Below are 6207 nucleotides of genomic sequence, written 5' to 3'. Positions count from 1 at the left end.
ACAATTTACTGCATGCACAGGCAAAGACAAATGAGCAAGGCCAGCAGAAGGTCAGAGAAGACAACAAAATACAATGGAGACTAAAATACAGCTCACAATGAAGGATTAAGTGTTTCGGAGATACATGATGGGAAATTGCAGCATGCACAGGCTGGAAGGAAAGGTGGGGCCAATGCTGAAACGTCAAGGGGAGAAACTGTTTCGGCTGGGGTGCCCTCTTCAGGTGTGAAGGGAAAGAAAGAACCGTAAGAGAACAAAAGATAGAGGAGGTACTGTAGCAGGCTCCGGGAGCAGGAGGCCAGTGGGTGTAATGCAGGTGAGAACGAGGGAGGTATGGAAAGTCAAAGGATATGAGTCTGTCATTGAGGGAAGGGGGCAGCGTTGATCCAAGTCCAAGAATCATTTTGGTTTCTGCAGTAGGAGTCCCGAAACCCCTTTGTAAGGACGCAGACAGAGAGAACAGAAAGATCCCGACTGTTAAGAGAAATGCGAAATGGGGAACTACTGGTTTGGAGAGATCTTTGATGCTCAGGGCCCTGAAACGGTCTGCCAGTCTTCTTCCTATGTCACACACGTAAAGGCTGAACATCTCCTGCAAGAGAGGTTGTTTACTAAAACCTCCCCCTACCGTCCTCTTCTTCAGAATCCTACCACTAACTACCAAAAAGAACTGGTATCCATCTCTCAACTTGCCCTCCCTCACACCCGAAGAAGGCTCCACAGCTGAAAAGTAGTTTTTTTACCTTTCAGCATGAAATCAACCAATTTTACCAATTTCTCACTTTCGTCAACAGTTACACTGGCTATTGCTGCTAGCCAGGAATTGATGTCTTCAAATGGACCCCAGCTTTCATCAGGCGTTTTGACCCTTATCCCCATCTCCTGCTTGCGGTTCAGCAGTGACAGAGATGTCAGCCTTCTTTCAGGAAGATTCCAATTTGTCCATATTCCCTGTGATCCCACCTCCTACTCTGAATCCCGGCCCTCTTCCTCCAGATTTCTCACTTCGTCTGTGGGGATCAGAGGCAGGCAGTCAGGAGAGCCCCAGAGATGAATCAGACCAAAGTGAGGAGAATCTTATTACATCACAATGCGCACAACGGAAGTCCCATAAACCAAAGGAATCTCAAAGGAGCAAATAGGAGCAAACACCTGGGATTAAACACACTTTCAGGTGGGTTTCAGGTGCCCACCTCTATTGCAACTTTCTAACTCCAACTGGTTAATATGTTGCTCAATGCAAGTAATTGATTATCATTTAGCCACGCCTCCTACCACCCTAGATTACATCAAACACTCCAGTCTCCGCTCCAGTCTTCCTCAGCTCCATCTCCGGATCTTATGGACAGGCATATTGCCAGAAAAACAAAAGAACAAAAATAATTGAAAGAGAACAAAAATGATCAAAAATGATAATCAGTAATCAATTAACAAATCAATATTAGTATCAATCAATATCTATCAATCAAGTATCTATGATTTTTCACTCCATTACTTCCAGCATTGTCATGGATACCTCATGAGGTCAGCCAATGAGGTCTCCGCAGGAGCCTATGTTGTTAAAGTCACACTTTAAATTTCCAGGGAGTCTTGACCTGTCAATCTTCCTCAGCCACTTTCTCTCCTGCTGTTATACTGTATGTTGCTGATATTTTCTCTGTCTGATAATGTCTTGTCGAACCACTTACCCAGACATTTGATTGGATCTGCCTCTATTGATGGGACGGCTTTGCCTTGGATCATGAGTTTGAATCTACTGGTCACCCTACCTTTCCTGATCACCATACATCTTGACTTCCTGGGTTTGAACTTCATTCTCGTCCAGGTCTCCATGTTCTCCAGTGCTTTCAGAACCCACCTCGCTTGCACATGGGATGTAGCTGTTACCCGGGCTTGTTCTCCTGCTATTGTCATTATGAGATTCATTCCCATGATGACCAAGAGAAATGTAATTGTGCAGTGCGTTAAAATTCCTTTCTCTAACTCTTGCCAGCTTGTTGTAAATTGTGCTAACTTAAATTATAGTTTAATTCCACTGAAGTACAGCACCTAGTTATCATTCCCTTGATGTGGTGGGGGATATTCTAGCCCTCCAGTGCAATCGAAATTAAACTATATTTACAACCCTTACATAAGCTGATACTGTTTAGACTTTTAATAAGTTTAAACTGTATTACAGCAGCACAATGTGCTTTTTCACAAAACCTAGAGAAACGAAATGTCTAAATATATTTATCGCTTACACCTGACACTTGAGGTGCCCGATAAAAAACAGTTGAACGGCTCTGTTGGAGGTTTGCAGATCAGATCAGATTCCCTTCCCCCCACAGAAAGACAGACTTATTAGTCGCTATTCACCGCGCGGCGAGCAGCTCCAATTTCAGGCGTAAGTGATAGATCCCAGTTTAGCCGATCTTGTTACAGCATGTTACAGTTTACTATTATTAACCATATTAATTTTAAGTGCTTAATGCCATTTTTTGACCATGCACGAATATTCTTATGTCCATATCTTCTCAAGGGAATCAGTGCGAATTGTAATACTAATGAAATGACAGCGGGCACTTTCCACCCCCTCTGACAGAAGAAACATAACCCATTCTCAGCTCAGCTTCCTGTTAGACAAGAGGAATGTAAAAAAAACAATTACTTTTTGTCAATGAAAACCGGTGTATGTGCCTCTTTCTCTCTGCTGAATGAATAAAAGCATTTTATTATGCGTTTGCGTTTGTCTGGGTATTTACTTTGTAATCTGTGGTCCTTTTAACCGTTTTTTACATCTACTGTATTGCTTTGAGACGCCACTTTTAAAGGTGATATATAAAATTAAGTTTGTTATAGAGAAACATGATCAGATTTTCCCTGGTTTAGAAAAAAAGATCTAAAGTATACTAGTATAAAGTATACTTTGTCACTCTTCTCATTCCCTCTTTGATAAATGGCTTTTCATACTAATCTGATCAATCTAACTGTCTGTTTTCTGTGCTTTCTCTATCCTTTAAAATAAACTATTATTCCACAATGCAGAGTATTACATGGCCAGTATCACAGGCCAGTTCACAGGTTTGCATGCATAATTTAATTTTGAAAGCCACTGAGACATCAGTTACTACTGTTGTATTTATGAAAAAGAAACAAAACAAAAAGCATACTAACAACTGTGCCATCCTACTCCTTAGTTAATACATTTTATTATTTATAAACAGTTAACATTTTAGCGAAATATTTAGAATTATATTTTACTCTGTTTTTTCTTTGGTTTTGTATTTAACTTATTATATGATAGTCAGATTTAATGTATATTTGAACAATGAAAATATATTTTTACAAGATGTGGGGGAAAGTGCAACAACTTATTACAGTGCTAAATTCAATATTATTGATTACTAATAGTTTATGCTAACACCTAACTTTCTTAATTAGATGTATTTAAAACAGTGAACTAAGTGTAACATAACATTCAGAAATACAATCAAGAATAGTTTTGTGGTGTTTGTATAGATGAAACGTATCTAAAATGTATAACATAACAAAATTAAAGACGATTAAAATCTGTAATCTTTCCACTTGAATGTCATTAGAAAATACAAGAAGTTTCTGCTTTGTCTAAGGATGGTATCAAAAAGTAGTCTAAGTGGTGAGAAAGCTGTGCTTAATGGTAATTAAGGAACTTAAAAGTAAAAAGAGATGCTTCATATTGTTTGACTAATTTTAAAAACTAAGTTATAAATGCAGATGCTCTCTCGGTACCACGCCGGGTCTAAATATCTAAATATCTAAACATATTGCAGCGCATTCGCCCAGGGCCGGAGGGTGACCGGCTGGGGTACGCGGTGAGGGGCAAGACAGGAGTGGAAGTGGTCACGGCGGGGTTTAGGAAGGCCGCTGACCAGTGCGGCTGTCCCACAGTGAAGCGGGTGTACAGTCTGGGGAGGTATCCATTTTTCTTGTAAATAGTTTCCTGCTTCTGCACCCCTGGGTGTTACTCTCTCTCTCTTTTCTCTCTCTCAGGCCCGCGGGCGGTGTGTTGGCTCGCGCTGTTGGCGGGCGGTGACTGTATGTCTCTGGTTGGGGGCGCGGGAGAGCCGGGCAGGCAGGTGATGACAGAGAAGAAAAATAAAGGCAGCTTTAACTCCGCAAGTCTGAGTTCTTGTGTCCGTCCTATCCAAACCCGAAAGTACTACAATATGTATCTATATAGCAGGCGGTGTACAGCTTTTTAGTATAGATTACACTTTTCTAAAATGTATTTAAAAAATAAAAAAATTACAATCTAATCTTTCCTCGTTTGATCCCAAAATCCCAAGAAAAATAAATCTAAACGGGGAGAAAGCTATGCTGAAAGTTTATTAAGATACTTAGAAGACAAAGATATCAATTTATGTTGCATTTGTCTGATTGTGAATCAAAAAACACATATGATTAAACATGCGTTTGCGATTTAAATCAAAACGCTGTAGCGGCAATGCTTGTTAATAAGACAGAATTAAGCGTTGGTATGCTCCTAAAGGAGGCCCCATCTCACCCTCCATCTCTGTGGTGCAGCCACAGAGAAAGAATTCATGCAGGCTGATTTAAGATGTTTTCTTTTGATAAGAAACAAGCTCCCAGACGGGGATGCAATTAGCTAAGCCTGGCTATCATGATCAATGGTCATCCATTGGCGCCTATCAGTCTAGGGAGTGCCGAATGGACATCTGGACTGCATTCCTAAGTGTCAAGAGTAAGTGACTTATATCTTACCTTGACCAACCAATCAGGGACTGGCAGGGCGTGGTAATACCACGTGGGTCTCCAATGCCCGCCAAACTCTCAACCAATCAGCACACATCTGGGTCTTGATCAAAAAGGGAGCGCAAGCTCAGTTCTGGGCTCTCCTTGGCCATTTTGGCGCATCCTCAGAGACAATCACGTGACAACTGCTGTTGTCTGCAAAAGGACTTGGACTTTGTTCTAAGAGCAAGGCCGAGGATCCCGTACGTACTCAGAATTCTACCAATGTGAATGCTCCGCTTGATCAACGGCAGCCTACAGTTGGACCCTCGTCGACAACCTGAATAGCTTATTCAGAAGCAGCGCTGGACCGGGAACGAACCAGCTTCTTCCCAGGCAAAAGAGTGACTTGTGAGGACTCGCGGTCACACTCTGTGCATAGAGACTTTCTACTAGCCAGCCGGACTGCTGGTAGATCCCCTCGGAGCAACGACTGCCCTGCGCGCCGCAGTCAGATTCTGCCGCCCGTCCTACTCCGAGCTGCACCTCGACTGGTTGGCCGTGTTGTAACAGAAGGAATAAGGTTCTTGATCCCGAGATGAAGTAAAACAGATGAGTTTATTGCATGCAAGGAACAATAAAGCCGAAGTCTTGTTTCCCGCAAGAAACAACAAAACCGAAGTATTGTTCCCCGTACTGTTACAAACTTTTGGGTTATATACAGTTTTCTTCTCCGTTTCTGACGTCACTCGGTCTGATGGTAAAGAGGGGGGTTCATGGTATTTGGCCAGTTTACGATGTTCTGGGCAAATGGTCAGTTTAACATTACACCCAGGGGGGTTCCTAGCTGGCATCTGCAATCCTTATCAGTTAACCCCCTTTCCTGCCATAAACCCCAGCTTGTGACTTGGAAGTCTAAACCCCCTACAGAAAAGATTAAATTCAAACCCCCGTCTTCACATCTTTCTTCAGCCGGTAGCCAGAGGATGCCGACACAATGCCCATTGGACAACCGCTGGAACAGAGGCTGCAACAGAGCCTGTCAGCTGGTTTGGTGTTCGTGCCGGGAAATTCCAAATCCAAACACAGTGGATAAGTAAACCCCATGTTCTACATTGCGTCTCGAGAATTCAATTGTACCTCAACACAAGTTGTTATTAATTTAATTCATGAGTAATGTATTTACTTCCGAGTTTAGAGTAACAGTGGGTAATAACACTGATTAGCGATTTGGTAACCGAACGATATATATTGACATATATTCTCTGTTGTGTATCTCTTTGTGTTTGCATCTCTTCAAGATTATATACCTTGTATATTGATAACCCTCACAGTAAGGTCTGCCACTCGTATCCAGGCAGACTAGTATATGTTTGGTGCACAGTTTATATTAATAAATGTATCCCGTGTATTGAACCCGTGTGTGTGCGTTGTTAGTTGTTCTGACGATTGATTTTCTAAAAGCCCCAACGAACAACCTCGTGATTACTGCTA

At 42.0% G+C, this 6207-nt stretch overlaps 1 long non-coding RNA gene across 1 annotated transcript in view; it reads right to left on the bottom strand.

The window, feature by feature from the left end:
- Positions 1-6207, bottom strand: part of LOC148647728 (uncharacterized) — a 492485-nt gene that overhangs the window by 283542 nt on the left and 202736 nt on the right. The gene's annotated exons all lie outside the window — the stretch shown is intronic.

Source organism: Lepisosteus platostomus, chromosome 15 (genome assembly GCF_059453375.1).
Source record: "Lepisosteus platostomus isolate fLepPlt1 chromosome 15, fLepPlt1.hap1, whole genome shotgun sequence".
NCBI lineage: Eukaryota > Metazoa > Chordata > Actinopteri > Semionotiformes > Lepisosteidae > Lepisosteus > Lepisosteus platostomus.
Note: the sequence above shows the minus strand (reverse complement) of the source record. Positions and strands in the feature narration are given on the sequence as shown.